Below are 27,245 nucleotides of genomic sequence, written 5' to 3' on the forward strand. Positions count from 1 at the left end.
AACCAGTTGGACACCCATATCCCAGGACCCGAGCGAGCCTAGCGACATCGTCAACTGAACTGAACCGAGTAAACATCATAATCATTGAGGGTCTTTAATGCCTTGACAAAGAAGTGAACAACCGTCGTCCTCGTTGTGTGTGTGTGCCCGGAAATGTGGAAATTTGCAATCAGCATAAAAATTACATTAACATGCAGAGGCGTCAGGACACACAGACAAAGTTTATGTGTGAGCTGTGTTTGTGTGTGTGAGGATATTTAAATGAAATTATTTTCGCACACAAAAATAATAAAATCAAACAAAAAAAAAACCCCCTAACAAAAAACTGCAAACTTCTCGAAGACATGAAGTTATCTGCGCTTTTGGGCTGGAGAAAAGGCCTGACAGAGCCACTGGGAATTCAACGGAAAGTGATTAAAATCACATTTTATGCCCAAGTGAGACAATTTTTTGGTAAAAATGGGGTGAGATCAACAGTTGTTGGGAGTTTTTGGTGGTGTGTTTTGGGGTGCTAATCAACAAGGAAATTAACGCAAAAACTGAGTTTCCCCCCTAAGTTTGATAAATTTCCCATGAAATGGGTGGAAATATGATTCGATTTTTCAGAAATTCTACATCAAAACTATGATTAGTTCTTTGTATAGCTAAATGGGAACATAAAAATCTATTTTATCACTGAAACGCACATCATTCGTCATTATTCAGGTCGAACGAAACTACGACAGAGTTCAAGTGAAAAATGAAAAACCTGCATTTTCAGCTGTCGTTAAGGAGGATCAGAGTCAGCTGGGAGTACCTGCAGGACAACCTGCGGTGTGCTGTTGCACTCAACATCCATAACTAAAACCAGCTAAACCATTTATTTATCAGCTTTTGTGGAAAAATGTAGAAAACTGGAAATTGTTTGTTTGACAAATAGAAATAGAGATAGACAGAGAGAAACGAGAGAAAACGAAGAATGGAAAACCGTCAATAAAGATTAGATATGCTGTAAGCGGAGATTGCATTTACTTGCTAAACAGAAAACACAATACAACCAGAAAACTAAAGAAAGAAAAATAAGAGCTGAGCTGAGAGCAACCCTACGAATTGTAGTAGGTTCCATCTGAGGGCTCATTAACGACAGCTGCTCAACAGGCTGGCGGCAAGCATTCAGAGAAACAAATGAGGGGGAAATCGAAGAATGGTGAAGAAGAAGAATTCATGCAGGTTGCTGGCTACCTGACGACCACGATCTTTGGCTTGGTCCTCCTCAACAATACTAATCATCGGGTGGGACACAAACACACACACATACACACACAGACAACTCAGCTTATTATTGCTCCTGCTTCTGTTTAATGTTGAGCCATCATCCTTCTCCTCCGTTCGTTGGTTTACTGCTTTTTTGGTTGTTTTTTTTTTGCACCTTGCAGCTCTCGACAGCTGTTTTCTCTGGTTTTTTGCTTTTGTTTTGGTTTCGACAATCATCTGTTTTTTCGTTTTGCTTCTCTTGCTTAAGTATAACAACTCTTTTTGATGGCCTGAGACGAACCTTTGCAACCTTTCTTCTTTCTTGGTTTTTCTGTCTCGCCGAGGAACACAGTTATTTAAATTTGTCTTGCGGTTTGTGTGCGGCGACCTTATTGTCAATCATCTGTTGCCTGATGTCTGCAAATGCTATTAAGATCGTTTTCAAAGATGCCAAGGATGTGGTTGATGGAGAGAAAGAGAGAGAGAGATCTTTACAGACGAAAAAACCTCAAGAAGAGTGTGAGACAGGAAAAACTTTTTTACGGTGAAGTGGAATACCTAATTGGAGAGTGTGATATTAGGGCAATCAGCTGGTAAAAAAAAAAAATTAAACTAGAAAATGCACTTAAACATGCACTTAAAATACCATTCAAGCAAAAGATCCTGCTGTTTCAAAAATAAGGGGGTTAAGTATTAAGTATAGAGAATTTGTGTAAATTCAAATATTATGACGACCTTGGGATACCTTGTACCAAATGAGATTATAATTTCAACAAGTTTCTTACTCTCAAAACAATGATATGACACTAAACGCTACTAGGTGATTGTTGCATCGGAAAGATGATCAACTCAACATAACCTTCTTTTCATTGAATCACTGGGTATTAAAGTGCTGAAAGACACTTGAAATACTCTAAAAGATGCCGACAATATTTGATCAGACATTAACTCCAAACACGAAAAGATCTTCTTTACACAATGCTAACTATCGTATACAATCTCTGCAATTACCAAATAACCTTTTAGTCATATGAACTAAACTTTCATTTTATTGTAGGCTCACTCATCTCGTTTTGCCGTGTAACTTTTCTCGTTCCTGGTTGGGCGCCATTTTTCTGTGGGGCGGCAAAGGGGTGTGGGGGGAAGACAGGCCTTTTATCTACACCGCCGCCGCATTTCGTCACACTGAAAATCAATTCCCATCTAAAATGTTTCTCTCCGTCTTTCTCAGTTAAACTTTTTACCTCACGTTTGTAAACAAAACGCCTCGCCCTGGCCCCCTGTGACTACTTTTACTCATTCTTTAGGGCCCCCCATCCTCCAAGCCCCCTACCAACCAACAGGCACACAAACACACACACAGAATCTACATGCATATACACAAAGCTAAGGGAGCACCGAATAAGAACGAATAACGAGAAGAAAAAAAAAATGCCATACGAATTTGACTAAACACTTGTAAAAAATACATAACACCCCCAACTCCTACCCCAACCCCAACCCCAACCACACACGACCGTGCCGACGGAGACCAGCGTGGCATAAAAGGAGCTCAACCCAACCAAAAAAAAAAAAAAGTACACAGAGAAGAGAAAAAGAGCTATACATATTTACCCAGCCAGTGAAGTGCACTTCAAGCAACAACAGCAACAACAACAACACCAAAGGCAACGGCAAATATAGACCAGTATTTTTTCTCTCTCTCTCGCAGCGCATGTGCATTCAGAGAAAGAGAAAAGGAGAGAGAGAGACTGAGAGAACAGCCGAGCAACACGGAAGTTTTAAGAATATGGGGAAATTTCATAAGTAGTCATCGGCTACAACAACTCTGTATGAGTATGTGTGAACGTGTGTGTGTGTGTGTGTGTGTGTGTGTGTTTGTGTGCGGGTCTGATAGGGTAGCAAACTTCCCACCAGGGTGTGTTCAACTCTTGATGAGCAGCCGCTAAAATATCCTGCATTGAAAATGTTCTCACGCTGCCCTGCCACTACCGCACACACACACACACACACACACATCCTCCATAGCCACCGCCACTTCGCTCCCTTCTCCTTCTACCCACTCTTTACCCCATGTTCCTTGCCCCTTGCCGCAACGACTTCTTAAAGTTTTTTTTCGGGCCATCGTAAAACGGCGCTTTCAATTTTTTGCATGTAGTTTTTTTCTTACTTTTTATGTGTGTGTGTGTGTGTGTGTAAGTGTGTGTGTGTTCTTCCTTTGCTTCTTTCTTAATTTCTTGCCTAACTTCCTTTTTCTCAGACTTCTTCTCACAGGATAGCATAAGACGCCGTTTGCAGCACTACTGCGCGCGCATCGAGCAGAAACTTAAAGAGGAGCCACGCGGTTCCGAGTCAGGTCAGGATACATATACATATATATGTATGTACATGTCCCGTCCTTTGGTCGGTCTATCTGCTTTTCGGTCTGTCTGTCTGTCTGTCTGTCTTCTGTTTGTATGTTTGTCTGTCTGTCTGTCTGTCTATCCATGGTGTCCGTCTAGATGTCTGTGTGTATCACAGTTTGTACTTAGCGCCAGATGTTGCACGTTGTTGGTGTTGCCTGTCTTCTTCCGCAAAATCAAGTTTCCAAGTTCAAGCCAGCAAGCCTGGAGGACAATCCAGGATGCTTACTCCCTCCTTGGCAGGCGACAATTATCACACACACACACACACACAACGAGTAGGGGAAGCAAAGCCCCTGCAGCATGTTTATCCTTTTGCCTTATTTTTAGTTGAGTTAATTTTCATAAAAATTATTTTAATGCCTCTGCCATAAATGCCATAAAGTGGCCATGCGGCCGCCGCCCTCATCACTTACGCATTGTTGGCTAAGCCCTAATCCGTTTTTGTGTCATTTAATTGTATGAGGTAGCAAGCAGTGGGTAGGACCCCTAGGATCTGGCACAAAGTCTTCGGCTGATCCTTGTGTGCCCGACGAGGCAAGCGACTAGGCCGCTAATGAGCAGGCCAAAGTTAACGACTACAAGATTGCCAAACGAAATGCGGGAAGATGCTAACAAAAAAAAATTAAAAGAAGAAACCTTTCCTAAAGCTGACGACTTTATGTTAAGTATCTCATAAAGAAACATAAATTATGAGAAGAAATTGCTGTATTTATGGTCTGGGTTATAATCCTAGATAAACCAGAAGAATTAAAAGACTGAAAATATTGATTAAATAATCATAAACATCTCATTCATTTTGATGGTGACCCCGACGTGGACATCATTGTGAGTAGATACGTTTAATATTTTTCATTTCACTTAATTTATAATAAGAAATATGAATAAAAGAATGTTCGGCAACTGAAAGACTTTACATATTCAGTGAGAAATCCTAATTTATTCTTAAAAACTCTCCATTTTTGATTGATTAATCTAAGGCGTTTTATTGGTGACTCCGACTTTACTTTGAAAATGCCACGTCAAACAATTAATGTAAAGGGAAAATTGTTAAGGTCTTTGTTTAAATAATAAATTGCAAATCCTCACCTCTAATCTTAGGCTTAATCTCAGCCATCAGAACCGTCAACCTCCCAATTTTAGTTGATCGTCATCATCGTCGTCATCATCATCATCGTTTTCGTCAGCCCTCCTAAGGCTATATGACATGAAACTCATTATGCTGACATTACATCTAATTAAAATCTCAACACAGTGTGCCTAAAATGTAATTTAGCTTTAAGTCCATTCGCCCCCGGGGCACTAGGAATATCCCCAACACCAAAAGCAACACCAAACCGAAGTCCATTGGCAATTTAAATGTCAACTTTGTCAGCTGACCTCATACCCAAAGCAGTGGTTAGTTTCCCTCTGACTCCCGCACATTCTCTTGACCTTTGGCTCCTTTGACTTTGCAAACAGATGATAACTTTTTGTACATAAAAATGTGTTAATAAGATTGAGGAACAGACGTAATTTATGATTTTTCCCCCCATCAAATCGAATTTCCACAAAGATTTGAAATTCAATAAGCCAAAGCCAAATGAGCTTTAAACTGAAACCTGAAAGCAACCTTCTTGACTATCAGAAGCAACAACAGCAGCAGCAGCAGCCAGGTATGCAATGTCTCGTTTTTGCCATTTGCCTTAATGGCATGCCTTTTGAAAGCATATTCAATATTTTCTTCTTAAAGGGAGAAGAGAAAAAAAAAACCGAAATAATTTTATAAACGCTGTGCCGTGTCCTTTTTATCCTGGCTGGATGGCTGGATGACTGCCTGATGCCTGCCTGCCTGCCTTTCTTCCTTCCTTTTGCTGAGCCTACTGCCTGCCTGCCACCCCACATCAAATTTACTTTTATTATTCGTGTCGTCGTCGTCGTCGGCTTCGAGTTACGACGAGGATGAGAACAGCCGACAGGAACGACCACCGACCCGACCGAGCCAGTAGCAGCAGCTGCCTCTTGTTGGCCCCGCGCCGATTAAATTGGGGTCGGGTCACTGTGTGTATCTCTGTGTGTGTATGTGTAAGTATTATCCTTTTTATTACGTGCATGCTCGCTCGTTTGCTCGACCCCGTGTGCCTAGCTTTGAATGCCTGCAAAAACAGGCTTCTGTTCTGTTCCGTCGTTTGGCGAGTGCAAAATGTCAAGTTCAGTTCAATAACATTGCACGCACACCCGAGGATAGAAGACAACAAATCGCTTCAAAGCCGACTATCCTATGCCCTTTACATATTTGCTAACGCAGTAGACCTGCACTTGTCACTTAACTTGATCCCATTGATCAAGACATTTCTCCTTATCACAACACGTTTGGGGTCTAATCTTCTCACGTAGTGCAAAAAAAAAGCTATAAATATTTGTAATTGGCAGTGAAGTGGATTACCCTAGTGCGGCTCCCCTCTGTCACCCAAGCTCAATGGTTTTTTCTTTCTTATCTGCCCTAGCTAATTTGACAAATGTATCGCATTCGTCACACCTCCCCAAAAATACTGATACCCATACTGAAACCGAAACTGAAGCTTAAGCTGAAACTCTGCTGCATTACAATTTCGAAAATCAAATACAAAAGAGTGAAAATCGTTGCCATTACACATGACGACAAACAGACAACGTTGCCTCTTTGGATTGGGTAATATCTCTTTTGAAATATCGTGGGGTGTATCCAGGGGCGGAGCAGAGATTGGAGTGTCGCAAGTGTCGTCAGTTTTTGGGTGGATAGCTGTTTGTGTGTGTGTGTGTGTGTGTGTGTGTGGGGGGTGGTGATTTTCCTGCCTGCAACAAATGAGTTATGAAGTGCGCTTTATGCCAAGGATTTTATGGTATTTGCTGCCTTTTGGGATGTTTTATTACCCATCTCCAACGTCAGCATCTTGAACACCACCTGAAGCTAGTGGAAGATACCGCAGAGCATTAGCATGCCAGTTGGCAGGAAGATGCCTTCATTGCAATCCTTTGGCCTGATAAGCAACTAAGTGTGTGTGTGTGTGTTTGTGTGTTGATGTATTTTATGCTGCCAAAAATGTTGTTTTCTATTTGGCTCCAAAATTCTGGGTCAATAGGTCAAATGGTAGAGGTAAACCCCTCATTCCCCCTATAGACTTCTCAAAAAAAAAATAAAATAAAACTACCCCAATTTGTACCCCACTTCTTGGTAGTCAACACAAATTAGATTATATCGGCAGCATTACGAACTTCATTGGACAATGGCATAATTATGCAATGAGCAACAACCCCTCAACCCCCTATGCCTCATCATTGAGCAAAGGAACGGGAACGAGAATGAGAAAATCGCAACTCTGTACCGCCGCAGATGTTATCGTTAAAACCGTTTACCGTTCGACAGTCTCCACACCCCTAAAAAAAAAGTCTGAAAAAAATACAAAAAGGGGGAACACGCGACACAACGACCAAACGAACGAGCGAGCGGTTCATATATACACATTGAGATTTTTGCCCCTATCTCAACATTCCGTTTTCCCTTTGTTGTTTCGGCACATGGTCAACGATGGTCAACTCTGGTCAGAGAAAACCCTTGAGAACAAGTTTCGATCAAACAGGTTTGCTGCATGTGGCGAGTGGTCAAGGGACGGCCCTGCTCGATGGACAGTAGCCGTCGAGTCAAAAGGCTTACATATTTCATTGATGTTGCTGATGCATGTGCCGCAACCGACAGAGGCACAGGCGCAAGGCAAGGGGTAGGGGATAGGGGTAGGGGATTTTTTTTAAAGGCGCACGGTAAGTCCGCGTGACATTTTTTTAATTTAAACAACATCCAACAACAAACAATAACAACTTGTTACGACCTTCCTACCAAACCAAACGAGCCTGGGTTTTTACTACACATAATCCTTTGATAGGGTTGCATGCATTGCATTTGATTTTGGCTTAAGGCTTAAGGGTGGCACGAGCTAACTGTATATTTATAAGAGGGTTGCTAACCATTGACTGAGGAAATCCGTATTCTTCCTCTTGCTGACCAACAAGATAGAGAGAGAACAGAGCGGAAAGTACCTCTCAACGATGTTTGTCCAAAGGACTTCAGAGGACCTACGTATGTTTGCCCGCCCAGAAAGTCACTACAGTTCAATCTCTTTAATCAAGCCTTTCCCTCTTTTTTTTCCAACTGTTTATATTTGTTTAGCTTACTAGTTTTCAAAATAAGCAGAAGAACAGTTGTGTGGCCGTCTTTCGGGACAAGGACTAAGGGGCAGAGAGCTGCTGCCATCTAATGCAAACATATGTAACATCTTGTACTTTGTCAATCCATCACACACGAAAACCCTATATACACATACGAAAACCGAAAGAACCTAGCTCACGTCACCTGTTCCAGCTTGTCGACTTTTCCTTATTCTTCCATCTTCTTGGCAGAAGGACTTTAAGCATCGTCCTTTTGTGGCTCTCGTCGAATGGTTATGAATGCATAATTTCATTCAAAAAATTGCTTCTTCCTTCTTCTCCTTTTTTGCCGTGCATATTTCACCGTGGGGCACACACAAACACGGACCATAATTTGACTGGCTCTCTCGTCCTTTTTTCCCAACTCCCATCTCCCTCCCATCGACCATCTCGACGGCGACCAGTGTCGATATTGCCATGTAGGTTAGGGGTAAAGAGCCCTGCCAAATCTGGTTTATAGTCGCGCTTATAAAAAAATAAAAAGAAAAACAACACCAACAACAACAACATTGAATTTCCCCCACGTTTTCTGTGTGTGGTGTGTGCCATAAGGCTCGGTTCGTCTCGGTACACACAGAGAGAATGAGACAGGGACACTGTGTGTAGACGGGGAACGGATAAGAGGAATAAATGGCGAGGGGTACGGAAGAAAGAGATGGGTTACGGGGTATGGGATAAAGTGACGGGGGGTTAGTGTGCTAGCCGCTGCTCTAATATCTACATAAATACATGCAACACGCTGCTTCCGGTGTTGAAAGTTCCATTTCACAAAAGTCCATGACTTGATGTTGATATGATGACGATGATGGGAGGAACGTTTGGTGGGGTGCGAAGGGCAGAGCAGTGGTGGTGGTGGTGGTGGTGGTGGCGATGGTGGATGTCAGTCACAGTGGAACAAAGTGTCATAAAAATCACAGACAAAAACTGTTTGAAGCATGATTTTGAAAATATTTCAACTATTATATTGTTGAAGGGTTCTCTTTTGTATAAAGTGGAGAAACTCTTTCAAAATATCAAAACACATTCTACCTTTTGAAAGAGTTTAAATCACTATTAAGACACCTTAATGTGTTTGACTAAATTTGATCCGTTGAAACATCAAGGCCATTGTTTGCATATGTTTCGTATATTTAGGTGTTCCTTCTAGAGAAATTTAAGTATAGAGTTTTGACAACTTTGCTCAATCTAATCTTAAACGTAAAGGACAAATTCTATCCTTCTACGCCAGCTTAGATTCGTACACCATTAATATTTCGAAAGAGTATTCCATTGCTTCACTTATTGTTAGTCGAAGCCACTGTAAGCATTTACGAAAAACCCATTGGCCCCTTTTGACGGAAATCGGTTTCGGTCTCTGGGCTCGTGTTTAGTCTCACATTAGCGTTTCGCTGCTCGCCGCAGTGCGTCCGCCGCCGAGTGGTAAACGACGACAACGAGGAGTGGGACCAGTGGGAGAACCGGGACGACGACGACATCGATGACGGCGCTCGGTTGTTGGGTTTCGGTTTTCGGGTTTGGGTTTACGGTTTGCGTTTGGGTTTTGGTTTGCGTTTGCGTTTGGTTTGAGCCTGGAGCGCCCAGGGCGGCGTCTGCTTTAGGAGTATTTTTTTCCCCCTTTTCATTTTCCTGGGTTTGAGTAGTGGGCGTCCTGGGCGTCCTGACTGCCGCCTGATTGTGTCCTTGGTGTTTTTTGGCTCCCACTCTCACTCTCTCTCCCTTTCTGTGTGCGGCTCTGTGTATGTTTGTTTGCCTAGCTCTCTGTCTACGTCTACATCTCCGACTCTAGATCCGACACGGAGTGACTCCAACTCCATTTCGATTCGCTTGAACGCATATTGACGCTTATTAATATTTACATTTTTATTTGGGCGCCGTTTTTCGCTTGTTTTGCTACCAAATTCGTTCAATTTCACGGGATGAGGAGCGATCCGTTGATTAAGAGCTTGGCAAACGTAACAACAGACCAAACCCAAAACAAAAGCCAGAAAAAAAACACCCAGAATGGAATGGACACAATTTGATTGTTCCCTTTTTTAATTGTCGCACAATTCAAGTCGGGACCCCAAAGAGCAAAAGCGAAAAAAAAGAAACATTCGTTTTTATGTTAGTAATTTGAGTATACAATATACCCGGCGATATTTTTTCCTATGCTTCCTGCAATTTGTGGCTGTAAAAATATTTTTATGTTTGAGATTTATGATTTCTAATTGGCCCAGGTTCACCGCCAGCATATGGGCAAGCCATTAAATCTAAATATTTTCCCATTTTTGGAAAATTTAATTTTAAAATCTTTTTTCTCTTCTGCTTAATTTCATTTCAGGTAAGGCGACCGAATCAGCTGGCTCATCTCCCATTTTCTTTCAGAGGGCTGTGTACACGTGTCGGGAAAACGCAAAGCCACTTGAATTGTTTGCTCAAATTATTTTGAATTATTGTTTGGACACTGGAAACACCCTGCATCTCCGTCTACTGTCTCCTGTTGTCTCCTTCCCTGTTTCTAATGCATCAGTCACCAGTCACCACCATTCCGAAATGATTGTAGTAGTAGTGGTAACGCAACTGTTCCTTTGTGCATTCGTCCTATATTTTTTTCTTTTTTGGGGGTGTCCTTGAACACAAATGTTGCATTTCGTTCACAGCATGTGGTACATTTTTGAAATGTACTTAGGAAAGGATTAGCTGTTTGCCTGGCATCTGAAATCTGAAGGAACTGACGCACTGCGGGTCATTACAGACGTTTCCAATTACTTGTCTGGGTCTTAAATAGATGATCTGGCCAACTGCCAGTTATTTGTAGATCAGCATATAAGTCCTTTATTCATCCTTCTCCTCCCTTTTTACTATGAAGTATAGTAAAAATAAGCAGGAAGAAGGTGAGAATGGTGTTTCCTTTAAGTTACTTTAAAGAACCTTAGATGAAATGTTTCTGCGTTCAATCGTACAAGTATTAACAGTCCTTGTTTGTATTTAGTTTTATTTTTCTAATATCTTTAAAAGTATTAAATTACATGTATGTAGGTAAGTAAAACAGGTAATTTTTCAAGAAAGTTCCTTAACAGTTCATTTAAGAATTATTAATCAATTAAAAGTAAACTTTTTAAGGCTTTAAAATTAAAAGAAAATTATTTCAATGAAGTTAGGATATTACAAAATCTTTTTTACGGACCGAAAAATTCACTAAAAAGTTTAAGGAGAAGTTTTACCTAAAACCTGAAAGATCATATTTTAAGAGAAGCATTACATGAATAAAACAAATCATGACAGCAATCCATAAAAATTTAAATCCTTTCCGTTTCAGCCATGTCCTGACCCAGATCGACCCAAAGCGATTTAATATGATATTTCGTTAGTTATAAAATTTAAACCATGACCGAACTGGTTTTTATTAGAAACATTTCATAATCAACCCCTCTCATTCACTCCCTATTGGGATTCATTAAATCATATTTGCTGCCATAAAGGCATTTATATTCATTAGACTAGAAAAACTTGTCAGGTAAACAGATTCCCCCGGCCAAAGGACAATAGTGACAAATTTCCTATTAACATAATTCATAGACCGACAAGAGACACACACATTTACATAACTCTCAGCATCAAGCTCAAGGATTTGTTCAATAGATTCGGAAGATGAACCCCGTAAATGCTAATTGCCCTTAAGTCCCACCAATGGACCACGACATCAACACAAACCATAAAAGTATCAACTATCCATACATATATTCATCCATCTTTCTGTCCAACGTCCAACGACATCAATGTTTCTATCTATTTCTCTATCATAGTGCGGCACACTCACACATGTAGGACATTAGATTGAATAGAGGGGTTTGACAAAGAGGGACGCGGGTGGGTGAAATAATTTGGTCACGTGCTTGCGAAATCGAAACGAGTCCATAAGGCGGCTGCTGGCCTAGGTCTTTGTTGGCGGATTCCGTTTAGTTGGTTTACTTGTACGGTTATTTCTATTTGATCTATGCCTTGGGTTTTGGGTTTTGGGTGGCGGCGGCTTATCAGCCGCAAGTCGACGAGTGAAACGAAAACCATTTGCCAGCGGGGGGGAAGGGAATCAACTAGAAAATGTAATGAAAATAGATTTTTTTTCTTTTCTTTTTCCTTCCGTCATCAAGGAGGGTTGGCCGGGCAACCAACCAACTGAGATCCTTTAGTCCTGCGGCCCGATAAGAATCAGAAATTGAATTCAAATACAATTTTGGTTGGACAATTAGAGAGGAATGAATTTATACTGCGGTGGTGGAGGGGGGAAATAGTGCGGATGCAAAAAATGGGAACACTGCGAGAATTTCTAAAGAATTTCTGCAGGTGTTGAAGTGTCACTTCCTACCCGTTTGACACTTTGACTTGGCTAAGGACTTGGGTGACCCTCTCCCCCTCGCCCCCCCTGCGACATCAATGCCGCTAATGAGCATCGGGTCTGTGGTTCTTCGTCGCCCATTCGTAACAGGTGAAATATTCTCGGATATATATATGTGGAATGTATGTACAAATATAATTGTGGCCAGTCTCGATTACAAAATGCCTGCCCCGTGCCTGAAACGCACGACTGACTGGTCGGCGAGACGCTTTGCCATCCCAGACGATGGACTGAAGGTCCCGCTCGCCAATCCAGGCCTGGGACCCGTTTAATAACAAATAACATACAATACCATGAGGGTAGTTTTTATGCCATGGCAAGGCATTTTTTATCCATCTATACGAATGTCTATGTACGTATGTACACTTATAATAAAACTGCTATGCACATAATGAGCAAAAAACAACAACGAAGGAACGTGGAACGTATAGAGCAAAGACCCAAGCAGACAGTCTGACAACAGAACCGCACGCATGAGGAGCACATAGGAAGCCAGGAGAGAGAGAGAGCCGGGATGCGGTCATGCTGGTCGGTCGGTCTCCTTCTAGTCTTCCGCATGCAACTCACGTATGCGCTTAATTTTTTGTTTATAACGCTGCAAATGTCACTTGGGGACCTGTTTGGGGTTCGAACACAGACCAAAAAATTTTTGTCTTTCTTTTTATTTTATTCTGTTTTTTTTTTGTGTTTTTTGTTTTATAAATCAAATGTGAAATTCTATGCATGATGGCTTAGTTACCAAGTTACCAAGGGTTCTATGTGTGGTCCAAGCCTTGGGGTCGTTTCGAAAGGTTTTTGCTTTTTAGCTTTGTCTTACGCCCCTTTTAACAGTTTTTTTTGACTCACTTTTTCCCATGGGCGAAGGTAAGGGGAAGGGGTACTCTGATCTCTAGAGAGCAAGTCTTATATCCGATTACAACACCACAATTTTCTATATATTTCATGTTTTTGATATTTCTGGGTTGTTGGCTATTTACAAAACTGAGAAGGTTTTTTATTTCACTTTATTTTTTTTTTTCCTTTTTTTGCCTTGTAATAAGTGAGTTTTTAATTTCATTCGTTTAAATTGAATTACGATGTGTATAATTTTAATGAAAAATGTGAAATTACCGTAACGTTAACAAATGAAAGGACGAGAAAGTTAAAGCAAAATATTTTAGAAGCAGCATAAATTTAATAAAATTTCAATACGAAAAACCTAGAGTATCACATATGTATGTAATGAAGAAGACCAACTAAATCTGTTAGTAATTTGTTTTGTGTGTAATATTTGGACCTAGTTAATTATTTTCTTTGACCCGAATCTTCAGGTCTCTTTAACCGAAAAGTCACCTTAATCTATTATCAAACTGTAATAAAAAATTTAAGCTAAGACATTTATGTCGATTAACAGTCGATATATTAAATTCTGCTTTAAATTTAATGCATATTTATTTCTATCAGCCATACACATTTCTTTGATTTCTATACATCTCACTATTACAGCTTTAAAATTTATTTATAGTCTGGCAGAAGCAAAATAACTTCTTTTGTAAAATCTATGGTTTTAATTGAAGTCTCCGCCATAATGTTTTTCTATTTCCTCACATAACTGCACACTTGTTTAACTATTTATAAGTTGTATGCAGTATTTATGAAACCCATACGTTTTGTTCCTTTTTGCCTAATACTCCGACTTTTAGTTGCAACCCGTAATAAAAGTTATTTATGCTCCTTTCTCCTCATATATGCACAAAATTCCTCCCCAACAAAAAAGAACAAAAAACCGAAACCAACCAAAAACTATAATTACACATCAGCCAAAAACCGCAAAGCAGCAGACGATGACGACGACTTTCATGATGATGATGATGTATATGGTGATAATGATGATGATGATGTTAATGATGGGAAGACTAACTACCAAGTAACGACAAACCGTACTTACAAGCCAAAGACTCAAACGAAGAAGAAATTAATATTTTAATTACAACACATTTAACATGCGATTATGCGCTTCAATGAACTTCTTGTGGCCAAAAAAAGCCAAAAACAAAAAAAGGAAAACAAGAAGAAGAAGGAGAATAAAAGGGGTGGTTGTTAACACGAACATTCTAACCCAATACACAGTATACAAAGCGAACTACATACATTCAACCCACGCACAGTGGGCGCTAAAAGTGTCATAACTTATTACAGTGTACAGCCTAACGTGACATATCCGTTAAAATGAGAAAAACTGAAACCCGTAAATACAGTGAGACAGTGCGAGTGTGAGAAAGATGGCAAGCAACCACCAGCAAACACACAAAACATGTACATGAAGAAGCTGAGGGCTTAATAAAGTGGTAGCCCCCCCCAAGTACGTATGTAGCACGAACTAGCAATAAGCCCAAAAGCTTGAACTGCACTTTAATTACAGACCAGTGGTCAGTGGAGAACTGCCCAGTACACTGAAACAAAACGTATTTGAGAAAACTGAAACTTTGGAAACAATTTTCTCGAGGTGTATGTAAATCCTGTATACTGGAATTGCTTAAAACTATGGAAATTCATAAATTATTAGAGAGCTTATCTGCTATGTGCTATAGCACTTTAACTGAACGTTTTTCTCAGTGTATGTCCTACAGGATCCATGCTAGTCTTGTAGAAATAGGGACATTCACAAATTATCGCAGAGCTAACAAAGTTAATCATCAACACAGACTCATAATTACTACTTACCCACAGCTGATCTTTAATTTTCTCTCAGTGTAGATCCTGCAGGATGCATTGCGTTTGGACGTTCATTACCTTAACAGGACTGGCGCACGGCTAAGCTGGCGGCTGTAATTGACAGCTGTTAGCTAACAGACACTGCCTAAGCAATGAGTAGCGTGTGGCGTCCGTTGCGACAACATTGGGACAACGTTGAACCGTTGTTGCAAGAGGGTAGCCCCGGGGAGGTGCTGTTGTTGGTGGGCGGCAGCTGTCGTCGTCATTGTCAACAGCCGCTGTTGTCGTTGTCGTTGTCGTCGTCGTCGTGGACGTAGAGTGTTAATCAAAGCGTAGTTAATTGCTTTGCCGAAATAGGCAAAAGAAAGACAGTGATTGAGATTGCCGGCTTGCGCGAGAGCAGTTAGTTAGGGTGGAGGAGGAGTGGGGGTGAAATAGTGACGGCTTACGGCTTTCCTCACACTCTCTCTCTCTCTCTCTCTCTCTGTGTGAGCCCCATAGGTGGAAGCAGTGGCAACAGTTTTTGATTAACTTAACCCCTTTGACTGGAAACCGGCGTGCTGTTGCTTTTGTTATTGTTGCATGTCTAATTTGGCAAGTGTTAAGTGCTAAATGTGGCATTAGAGGGGTGCAAGTGGTGCTAGGGTGGAGGAGTGGAAGTTGAACTTGGAAAAAATACAATAAATACTAATTAAAATGTATTTAAATACATTTGCAGACACGAATACACTCACCAACCCACACCAACACATACACAAACGAGTTGCACACATGAATTTTTATGCGCTTGGCTGAGAATGTGTTCCAGCCACAGCCAACCCAACCCCACAACTAGCCCATTACACCACATCACCCATCACCCACCCACTCTGTGTGAGTGTGTGCGTGTGTGTGTGTTTGCTTTTTTGCGTCTGGCGCCACATAACTGACTCCGACTCCGACTCCGACTCTGACTCTCTCTGCCCCTTGCTGACTCCTGATTTCCCGCTCATCTGTGCTGCTCGTGTTTTGTGTTGTTTACTTGTTTTGCACACTAGCGCCACCTAGAGCCAAATGCTACATAAAAACTTAATTGTCCATGTAACACTTTTTTTTATAGTTTTCTTGTTTTTTTTCTCTTCTGTTTTCTTGTTCCGTGTATTTGTAGTTACCCGAAAAGTCTTGTTTTTGGCCTTCAAGTGGCATGTGGCATGTGGCATGCTTGAGGCAGTCCCATTTAAGATGTTTGAGGTCATTAGGAGAAAGTATTTTGCTAAAAATTGCCTCTCTTTAGTGGCAGACCATAAAAAACCAACTTAACATGCAGGTACACAAACACACAATTATGTTTTGTTTCTACTAGAAGCTCCCCCATGGTTTTGTGGCAAGTCGTTGTTCTAATACACTTTAAATAGGTGTTATATTAAATTGTCATTAAAAGACATTAATGATTATTTTAATCAGTCGAGAATGGTTTCTTTCCTTTTGGTCATTTCTTTCTAACAATTGTTGATTTAATTGTGCCTTCATGTAGAATAGTTTTCGGAGATTATCGTATATTTAGAATAAAACGAATTTAATTATGTTTTAGTAGAAAAAATAAGAATGTTCAAAGGAAATAAGGAGTTTTTACAACCAACTCCTTATAGTAAATAATCTGGAGAATCTTTTTTTGCCTATCTCCTGTTATAATACCTTACTTTAGATAAATAATTGCCCTTCAATTGGTCAAGTTATTGCGGTTAAGCCGGTTTCCTTATTTGATAATTGTCTCATAATTTACATAATCCCAAAATGTATTCTTCTTTAACATTTAAACAAATGTAAAATTACTGCAAAAAGTATTGGTTATCTACCAATCTTGGTTTCAGTGTCGTTTCGTCGAAATTCCTTGAATCATTTCCACTTACACACAGCGTTCATTACAACAGAGGCAGAAAAAAAACGAGCACAGAGGAACCAACACATTTGGGCTATATCAACTTACGACGTCATGCTGATCACGAATGTATATGTATATGGTTTTGTATGGTCGTTTGCAAACTTCTTAATACATTTTTGTTAGCTCTGCATGGCAATAAAATGGATTGAGTAGCGGAAACGGAGTCACGTAACCACATGCAACATAAAAGCACAGGGGTTCTTTTCTTGTATACATTTTTAGGCTTAAATTAAATAATTTTCAATTAACAGCAATTTTTTATATGCTTCCGTGACAAAGTGAAGAAGAGAGAAAAGGATGCAGAAAGGGAAAGAAGATGGGAAGGAGTAATACACTTTTAATTACTTCTCTTTCCACTAATGGAACGCTGTAGAAAATATGAGGATATGGGCATATCAATCACTTGCGAATTGCATTTGGATTAAGCTCACTTTTCACTACAATTTCAAGGTGTATGATTCCCAACTAGTTCGAGTCAATTTCATGACCACAAGAAATGAACTTCTTTTAACAGCTTTTTCTTGTGGAAAGACCTTTAGAGTCCTTTTTTTATGCTGATTGTTCCCATCTGTGCAATACATAAAAGCAATATGTGGCCAATGCAATTCTCTATCCAAAAACAAGTGAGAGACCAACAACATCCATTTCGAATTGGAAGGGAAGTCCATAACAAAAAGATTGTAAATGAAAAGCAAAAATAGATTGAATTGCGTGCAAAATGCGTTTACCGTGCGGCATCCTCAGAGTTCGCATCGTTGTCGTCAATAAAATGTTCCAGCCCTCGAAATCTCGTTTCGTGGACAAAAAATATAAATGCAGGAACAAAGACAAAAAAAAAAAAAAAAACACAGAGCCAAACACCCTAGACAAAGTGTCGCTTCATGTCAGCCTGTTTCGATGGCCTGCCTAAATGGTGTACGTGTAAAGCATTTAAAGTAATGAAACCAAAACTGAAATGGGGTGTGGGGAGGGGGGATTCAGGTTGTCTCTTGGTAAATGGTGATGGGGGGGTGTGGTGGTTGATATTAGTAACATTTTTGCGCGTTGACATGATTTGCCCTGCTAGCTGGCTATTGACAATCATTCAATGCACACAGCCAATACATCAATATGTCGTCCAATTCAGTTTCAGTCAGTCAGTTCAAAGCTTGACTCAATGATGCGACACAAAAAAAAGGTGGCCCCAAGTCCAACCAACATATGGTTCACTCTGATGTGTGAGAAGCTGTTGTCCGGGAGGAGGATAAGGTGCAGCAGCGGGTGACTATGGTAATTTATGTGCGGAATTTAAATGGATCACCATCCGGCCTAGGAGGTCCTGGACACCCACAAATTGTTTAAGCAAACATTGTGACGGACAAACAGAGTGTGAGACAGTGAGAGGAATGGACAGACATTCTCTCTCTCTCTAGATTTGCCTTTGATAAATGTTTGGCTTTACTCGGTCTAGGCCCACTCTCACTCAGAGTGCGTCTGTGTGCTTGTGTTTATGGCAATTTCCTTGAAGACATCTTAGGTCAGGGCAACCAAACCAACCAACAACTGCTACTCGGTCTTTGACTGTAAGATGCCGTTTCAAGGCGATTATGAGTAAAGTTTTTTGGTTATTTATCAATTTAATGACTTTAGACTTGAGTTGTAAATTAAAGATTTCAAATTGGATTTATGTGCGGATGGCCAAATGAATGGTTTGGGGAGGGGGGGGCAGGGCCAAATTAAACCAACTTTAAAAAAGGGCATATTAATTTTATTTTATTGCCTAAACAACTTGCCATTGTGCCAGTGTGTTTCTATCTATCTCGCAGTGTATGAAGAAATTTTGGTTTTGAAATCCTTTTGACACATTTCACCATCTTATTGATTTGTCTCGCATCATCCACTTTGCCATTTTTGCTGTCAACTTGTTATTGATGGCACTTTCAAGACTCAACAGAAATACAAATACACCATCATCATCCAGGCAAATCCTCTTGCCGCCTTTTGTCACCTGTTGGGCGAGCCTCTGTCTCTCCGCCCCGTCGTTGAAATGTCAATTCAATGGCAAACCATCCGTACAACTTATCGGGATCTGGGATCCAAAACGAAACAAACGAAAGCAAGAGAAGCAAAAAAAGGAAAAACAAGATGAAAAACCCCTTAACACCTTACGGCTTCGACTTTCCCCCCACCCGCCTGACCCGCCTGATTCTGGCTTGACGGCGTCGACTTCAACGCTTCGTTGCACTTTTCCTTCTAATATTTATATATACATATATATATATATGTATGTGTTTTTGTTGCCCCTCGTATTTCCTGCTCGTTGCCATACAAATGTCGGCATCATAAACCAATTTTTATAAAATTTTCCAATTTGTTTAGTTGAATTTAATCTTGGTGAAGCTGTAAGGGAGAGTGAAGGAAAAGTAAATCCCTGCAAAGTAAATAAATAAAGTGAGGGGTTGAGCCATCCAAGGGTGTTCACTGGTTTTTACGATGTTTCTAACCCCATGGATCCCCTTTTCACAGGGTAAAGCCACACCCTTGTAAGCTTTGCATGTTGAGCAAGAGAAGAAACTTGTCCACCCAAATCCACCCTCACCCTCCACCCTCCACCCTCTCCACGTGTCATATATGAAGGCCAAGATCTAGAGGGGGGGAAGTCTTCAGGGCATTCTCATCATCATCATCAACATCAGTTCAAGACGCGTGCTGCCAATTTTTTTTCTGGCATCTTCTCCTGACATGGCCTACCACTCACCCTACCCACCCTCACGCCTACCTCGGCCATCGATCCATCCGTCCAACCATTCGTCTGATAAATCGTTCAATAAACTTGTTTCGCAACTGATTTGGCCAACAACAGTGAGAAAAGGTAGAAGGAAAAACTTTGAGTGGCCAGTCGGATAAAAAAGTTTATTAAATAGTTATAACTTTTGCTTTTAACCTAGGCCCCAAGCCTATAAGTTGGTTAGGGTGTGGGTGTAGGTGCCTTCAATTAACTCCCCTAGATCCCTGGGCTCATCTCCTTCCTCCTTTCGCTTTGCTGCTGCTTAATTTCAAATTAGGGTAGTACACTTCCATGTGCCATGTGCCACAGAGTGCAAAGGGTTCAAGTCCAGAGGAGGGTTGAGGCGGGTTGCTGCTGCTGTTGCTGCTGCTGTATTTGTGATTTTCATTAATGGCATTTTGGAAACACACACAATTGCAGTTCGTCCTCTCCTCGCTCACTCACGGTGTCGGGTTGAACTTTTTAAGCAACCCCTTGACGCTTCCAAAACTGCAATTATGTGCCATGAGTTTGACTTTCCCTTTGCTAGGCAGGCAGCCAGTCAGCAGTCAGCAGGCAGGCTTGAAGTTATCAAAAATCAACAAAGAGCCAAACACCGAATGGCGTCCATTCTTCCGTTGAACCCTCCCGCACTTCGCGCACTTCAAGTCAATCTTCAGTATTTGCAATCAATTTAATTTCAATGACAGAACATTTGCATCGGGTGGGTCGCTAGGAAGGTCGCTTGGTAGGTTGATAGGCCTGACTGGCTGGATTTTGTGTGTAAATATGCAAATCGAAAATGCAAATTAGTTGAATTCTGATTTTGCTCTTCAGTGGAGAATAGGCCCTGAAGCGGATTCTTGTCTTCTTCTGCATTGCACTGGCTGGCATTGAGGTGGAAAAAGTTCAAAGAGAAAGAGAGAGAGAGAGAGTGCGAAAGATTAGGTTCAACTTTGGAGTTATATTTCCACTCAACCGACCCGACGAACCTTAAACCCCTTTGCAGTTTTTCAGCCTATTCTAATTTCAGAACATATGACTTTAGTTTCAACGTTTTTATCTGTGATATTTCATATCAACAGCCACTCGAAGTGCTTTATACTCATCCGCACAATTCTCATCCCTTTTTTTGTTCCATTTTCGCTGAGCCACTCAAAATTCCTCACACACTATCACACAGAACTTTTTGGCATTTCATGTCGGGGAAGCGCCCTCGTTTCCCTCCTTCTTTTGTTCAATTTTTTTTTACTGAAGTACTCTAAGCTTCCATTGAAACACTCTAGCACTCGAGAGTAGAGAAAAAAAAACAGCAAGAGATTAAAATTGAACAAAACGAAATGCATTCTTCAAATAATTCAAATATTTTTTCAAATTAAACAACTGAAGCTGAGTTTCAATAGAACCCTCTTATGTGTCTCTCTCTCTCTCTCTCTCTCTCTCTCTCTCTCTCTCTCTCTCTTTCTATGTCAGTGATCAACCCCTTGAAATTATTATATATTGCCAACCAAATGACACGACACAAACATTTGGCACACTATTATTATCATAATGCTCAACTCTCATTATGTTGATTATAACGGTGGCCTTGTGGCACGCGTGGCATGAAAGCCTCACACACACACACACACACACACACACACACACAACTGCATCACACAGAGGGATCAGAAATTCAAAACAACCAAACCGATAAGGATAAGGGTGCCGTGGAATTTATATCAAAATGGTATCAATCTGCATTCTCAACCCGATTTCAGACCTGATGCATGTAAACGGATAAAATTTCCAAGTACCTTATCTAATCAAAATATTTAACTTGAACTATGATTAAATTTTGGAGTTTATTGCAAATAGAATGGGTTTTCTATTAACCTGGTTCAATAATTATAATCAGCCAGAATTTAATAAGTAGGAATAATCTGGTAGTTAATTAATATATTATTTACAATCAATTTGTAGATGAGATAATGTCGAATTAGTGTAGACATCGAAAGATTCGAAGGTTAATGGAGTCTTGAGGGCAAATTTTATATGTCTTCTCTGTAGTTTTCGATCAAATGGATATATTATTTGGCCATCCTTCGGGGTCCTAAGAAGTAAAAGAGTTGCATGAGTTTTATTTGTTTTTCTACAAACTTGTTACCGATTAACCGAGTTTATAATTTTGGCAGAATCCATCCTGGTTAGTATACCTCGCTTTGCGTTGGGGATACGTTCCAAAAAAACACGACGCAAACTGAAACGACGCAAAGTGAATTAAGATTTTCTATAGACAACCATGGAAAGATCAAAGATAGGTTCCCGGGCTATGAAAATACTAATTTCTAGAAAGAAAAATTGAACAAAGTAAACGTTTAAAAACAAAAATATTATTGCATTCATTCATTAAAAAAAACTGCTTCCATTAAATCAAAATAACCTATTCAATTATTTTATCTTTATGAGTTTTTAGTGGCTTCGTTCACCAAAAATTTGTCCAGAGTTTGGTGAATAGCTTTTTTTTGTAAATTTAAATAAATTTCTTGGTAGCAGTTGATGTTTGCAGCTACCGCCTGGGATACCTTAAAACTTCTGTTATTGTCAGGATCGTTTTTTATGAAAATTCTCCATTGCTTCGTCAATCAGACCCATCGCTTTTGAAATTTGTTTGGAGGTTAAACTCTGTTCTACGAACATTTCTACTAAACCATCCCCGAGTTTTGATAGCAAGACGCAATTATAAACAGAAGTAGGTAAGCTAGATGTCAATGTTGAAAAACGTAAAACTGCCAAAAATTCAAAGGCAATGTTGGTAAAAGTTGATATTGGCGTTGCCACAATGGCTGATTTACTAGTACTAATAAAGCAGCGACGCAACTTCGACAAAACGCAAAACGAAACGACGCAAAGCGGGGTCTAGGTGTATTCCGTTTTTATCGTTGTAGAAGAAATACTTTTATTCGATTATGTTTAGCATAAAGTTAAAGATCTTCGAATTGATCTTTGAGATCCCCTCGCTCCCCGTTAATCCCTCCGCATACTCAATGTTAATTTTCCTAATGAAACATGAAGTGCGGCAACATTGCATGAGTGCAATATTGCGTGGGGCAACGCATGGGAAATGAACATGAAATGAACGCCAGGCAGTAAATTAAGTGCCCTCTGGGAATTTTCTTTATCGAAGTGCCTCTCTTTCTCTGTTTGTGTGTGTGTGTGTGCGTGTGTGTGTGTATCTATGTTTGTCCATCAGTCTCAATGTGTGTGTGTGCGTATAAGCAATGTTCTTTGGCTCAGCTCGGTTTAATGGCTTGGGCACTGTTCGACGCCCTTTCCCCGCCTCCCCGCCTCACCGTCCCCATCCCCTGCTGAGGGCTCATCTCACCCAACTCACCCGGATTTTAGCTTACCCTTTCATTATGGCAACAGACGCGCCTTGGCTTCGGCTTGGGCTCTTCTTGGTTCGTTTTTCTTTGGCTCTATTGTTAAACTCTCATGGTTTCGGCAACAACTTTTTAAGTTCTCCTCTTGGCTTGCTTTGCCATACAAATTCATTTCGGTGCGGCTTAAATTCTCCCGCTTTTTATACATGCTTATTTTCATTTATTTCTTTTTTTTTTTTCTTCCTCCTTTACTCAGAAACACTTTGCGTAGTTGTTGTTGGTGCTGTTTTTTAGTTGTTGTTGTTGTTGTTGCCGCTGCATTGTTATGTTAATTTTGATTATACGCAATCCCATTGTTGTTGTTGCTGTTGTTGTTGCTGTTGCTGTAACTCACTGGCACGAGCTCTCGGCTTTTCATATTGTATCTGGCTTGGCTGCTCACTAATTTGTGCGCGTGCCGACGACGCCATGTCCACACACACATACACACACACACTCACACAGCATCCATCAGACGGAGCCGGAGCCAGAGCCAGAGCAACAGGAACCAAGACCAGAGAAGCAGCTTCAGGGTGCGCTTCTGCCACTCGCCCAAAAAAGTTTCCCCTTTTCTGTTTCCCTCAACTCAAATGGCATTTAAATAGTGTGCGTGTCTCTCTCTCTCTCTCTCTCTTTCTCTCTATGTATGTGTGTGTGTTTGTGTCCGGAATATGTTTTCTTCCCCCAACTACAACCAGCCAGAAAATTTCCAATTTTCGCCTTTGTTTTGGCAAGCAAAGTCGCCCAATGTCTGTCTGTTGTCTGCTCTATCTGTCTATACGTATATATTCCGTCATGTCCACGTGCCGGGCATCAGTTTCAAGTTTTTTGTCGCCCCCTCCCCCCCTCCCTTTCTCCACCAGCAAACCCCAATGAAACGAAAGGGTTTTGGTTCCGGTTCCCCTCCAGTCTCTAAGCACACAATGTTAAATTAAAAGTGTTGCGCTTAAGTGTTTTGTTGTGTTGTTGTATGTTGTTTTGTGTCTTCTTGTTGCCGCAAGCCTTAACTAATGTGTGAGAGACACAAAAAGGTGTTTTACGCTTGATCGAAGGATACCAAGCAACATCTATATATATAGTATAAATGGCTTGGCATTGTGGTTGACATTACAAGATGAGTCAATCAGTTTTGGGGGGTCTTTTTTTTGTCGCCTTCCAAGGTGCTATCTTCTCACAATCTTGTATTTTAATTGATATTCGAGCTTATTTTGCGGTGTTTGTGGAATGCAGTGATAAAAGGATATATTTTTAAGATTATTTGTTGGGCCAAGTGAATACACTAAATTCTTGATAATTGGATCCTTGTGCTAAAATGTGCTTACATTTTGTATCTGTATTGATTTGAAATGTTCTTACATTCCTTGAGATTCTAATGAACACTAGCTGAAAAGGAACAGAAATACAAATAATTTTTTTACAGAAAATCATTAATTTTGAACAAGAGTCCTTAGGATACTCTGAGTTACCTACAATTTACGTAAAATAGCTTATTTTAAAGGGAAAACTTTTAATATTTCCCTAAAATAAAACTTAAAGTTTAAAAGTTCGTTTATGTTATCATTGGTTTAAAATATTACAATTCTCAACCAGTTCTGTTTCACGTTAAATTAATCCTTTCACATGAAAATGTCATATCTTTCTCCCACTCTTGGTCTGTTTTTTTAATAGAGCTCTGTATATGGATGTTTTTAGGTTGATTGGACACTTAACTCCATCATTTTTTTTTAGTGCCTCTGTTACATTTCCCGTAAGAGGTTAATTAAACCTCTCTCCAATCCACATGGCATGTCGATCGACCTAAACCATGGCCTGCCCTGCCCTGCTCTCTCTCACCCATCTAAGCCAATCCAATCCAATCTACATAGTATTTACATGGGTGTGAGCTGGACAAATCGCCCTCAGTATTGCGAATTAATGAATATGTATTATGACCATCAAGGTGTTAATGGACACGACACGCCACACAATTTCGGAGTCCACAAACACGGAGAAAGAGCGAGAGCGATAGAGAGAGAGAGAGAGAGAGAGAGTGCGAGTGAACAGTAGTAACAAAAGCATTGCAAGCCGCAAATTGCATTAGAAATGCAAACAAGTGGGTAGCTCCAACTCCAGCTCCAGCTCCAGTTTCATCGCCAACGTCAACTCCGAGCTCGAGTATGACCCCCGTACTCCTAGTCTTCACCCTTTAACCCCTTTTTACAGACCCAGACGCGCTTTAACCAACGGAAATGTTCGACATGGAAGCAGCAGCGACAATGTCGACGACGACGTTGGCTAATTGAATATACAACTGCCTAACCCGCATATGTGTACGATACGTAAATGGATGTTAGAGCTGATGTGTGTGGATGGACCACGTCGAACCACGTGTTAACCCTTCAAAATTTGTTATTGTTGTAAACTGATTGACCGGGCCACATCGAAGCGAAACGAAACGAATCGAAGTGACGCCGCAGCGCGAACATTCAATGGGTTCAATTGGTTTAGGGCCAAGAAGAGCGACCTAGCCTCAGCCTCAGCCTCAACTCAAGCATCATTGAGTTTTGCTACCCTTAGGACACAGTTGGTCAGGGTGGATTTTATTTTGAACATTTTTCTTGCAGTGTATAAATAGGTTTTTATTATTAATTTTTTTTTGCGAGCGCCGCAGACCATTTTGTGGGAGTTTTGACAGTTGTTGTGTTGGGTTTCTGCCCTCTTTTATTGCATTTGCCACTTCCGTTATGCAAGTTGGAGGTCGTCTTTTAGCCTTTCTACCAGTTCTTCATTTTTTTTTTGTTTTCTCCTTTTTCTTTTGACTTGCCTTTAATCTCATCTATAAACTTATTCAGTTTTGTACTTAGTTGTCTGTTTTTGCGACGACCGAAGCCCTCAGGGCTGCAGTGTAACTGACTTTTTGGCTTGCCTTTATTTCATACCTTTTTGTCCTGCCACCCTCCCCCCTTGTGCTTTGTCTCCATGGGTTTTTGTTGTTGCTATTGCTTTAATTGGAATTGTTTTTACCCACATTTCGTAGTCGTCGTCGTCGTCGTCGTCATGGCCTTTTGTTACCATTTGTATTTTCGGTTTGAATATCTGCAATTGTGATCTGCTGCTGGGGAGTTGGAGTTTCTTTTTCCGTGTGCAATTTTACTGTGCGGCACGGTTGATTTCGGTTTGGTTAATCGCTGGGGTTATTGCGTGGGATTAACAACCAAAAAAAAAGTAAATACATATACACGCATATAGTTGTTGGTCTGTGAGGGGGACGGAGGGAAAGGCAGGGAAATTGTATTGTATCGCTTTGTATTGTTTACTTGCTTTTTGTTCTGATTGCAACATTCAGATGTCTAGCTTTGGTTACCTTTTCAACTGTGATAAGAGACAGTTAAGGTGTGGTGGGGAGAGGTGAGTGGTTAAATATATATGCTTTATAGTGAGCTTATTTGTCTTAACTAATGCAAAGTAAATGGTGTTTGATTATCAGTGACAGATTCATTAACTCAGCCATTCAGGCTGTTCAGGTGAAAAGAGTTGAAATATTATATGCAAATGGACCGAATCAATATTTCCATCAATTTATTTTTGATCAATACACAATACAATGTGATTGAATAAGTGGAATAATTCAACGTCACATTTGAATTTGAATAGAAATTTGAAATTTGTTATTAAGTATATTTCCATTCATGTACTGACAGATTGTATTCTGTAGTCATATTTCCAACAATAATAGCACGTCCTTTTAATATAAATTCGCTAAATGTTTAACAACCAATTATTTAACAAAATGTTTGATTGACAGATTCAATACAAATTTTCGATATGTTTAATAGTCATTTATTTTTGTGGGATTTCATGTTATTACTTACACATGGCTAACTAAAATATTTACTTTCAATTTTTGTTTCATTTCAGGTATGTAAACCAAATACGTTTAAAGCTGTTAAACTCCACACAAATCGATGGCTAAATTTGAAAGATATTGAAGGTAAAATTGGATTGCGGGGATAACTCTCTCTTAGACTGTTTAGTTTTAATGTGTGTGTGTGTGTGTGTGTGTGTTATTTTTTCCTTCTATTTGTATATAGTGGAAGAAGAAAGCGAAAACAATAATTTCCGGTTTATTTCGGGGGCCTTCCTCCTTATGACAGCCATCAAAAGCGATGAAAATGAAAGCCAAACGAAAAGAACTCAAAGACGAAGACGTCTTTTGCCCCACAGCTTTGCACATATGTTTGCAGGGATATAGAGGGATTGGCCATGGGGGGAC

General features: G+C 40.3%; 1 protein-coding gene across 1 annotated transcript in view; it reads left to right on the forward strand.

Annotated features, from left to right (window-relative positions):
• Positions 1 to 27,245, forward strand: part of LOC6639727 (zinc finger protein jing) — a 154,657-nt gene that overhangs the window by 101,210 nt on the left and 26,202 nt on the right. The gene's annotated exons all lie outside the window — the stretch shown is intronic.

Source organism: Drosophila willistoni (assembly GCF_018902025.1).
Source record: "Drosophila willistoni isolate 14030-0811.24 chromosome 2L unlocalized genomic scaffold, UCI_dwil_1.1 Seg196, whole genome shotgun sequence".
In the NCBI taxonomy this organism is placed as follows: domain Eukaryota; kingdom Metazoa; phylum Arthropoda; class Insecta; order Diptera; family Drosophilidae; genus Drosophila; species Drosophila willistoni.